Source organism: Trachymyrmex cornetzi, unplaced genomic scaffold, assembly GCF_001594075.2.
Source record: "Trachymyrmex cornetzi isolate Tcor2-1 unplaced genomic scaffold, Tcor1.1 scaffold293, whole genome shotgun sequence".
Classification (NCBI taxonomy): domain Eukaryota; kingdom Metazoa; phylum Arthropoda; class Insecta; order Hymenoptera; family Formicidae; genus Trachymyrmex; species Trachymyrmex cornetzi.
This window is the reverse complement of record NW_017297618.1, coordinates 376,933-377,466: the sequence shown is the minus strand read 5'-3', so window position 1 is coordinate 377,466 and position 534 is coordinate 376,933.

Below are 534 nucleotides of genomic sequence, written 5' to 3'. Positions count from 1 at the left end.
TAATTGTAATAGATACAAATAAGATATAAGACCGAGGGGGTAACCACTCAAAACATAGATACAACAAAACATAGTACAGGGTGCTTCCAATATCTACACATCAGTAAGTTGGGTTGCTTTTCGCCAGGGGCATGCTCATCCGCAGGGATCTACCAGGTATGTAAATATGAAACCGGAATTTTTTAATAGAAAATACACGTTTATTGCACGAAAATGATAAAAAATATTTTATTCGAAGTATTGCCCATCGCTAGTTATACATTTTTCCCAACTGTCTGACAATTTGTGGATGCCACGCCAAAAAAATTGTTGCCCTTTTGAGCCAAACCAGTCATCTAGCCATTTTCGTACATCTTCGTAAGAAGTGAAGCGCTGCTGACCAAGTGCGTGTCCTATCGATGCAAATAAATAGTAATCGGACGGAGCCAAGTCTGGTGAGTAAGCCGCATGCGAAAGTATTTCCCAACCAAACGCCTCAATAGTTTCCTTGACCAGTTTTGCTGTGTGTGATGGTGCATATCATGAAGCAAAATC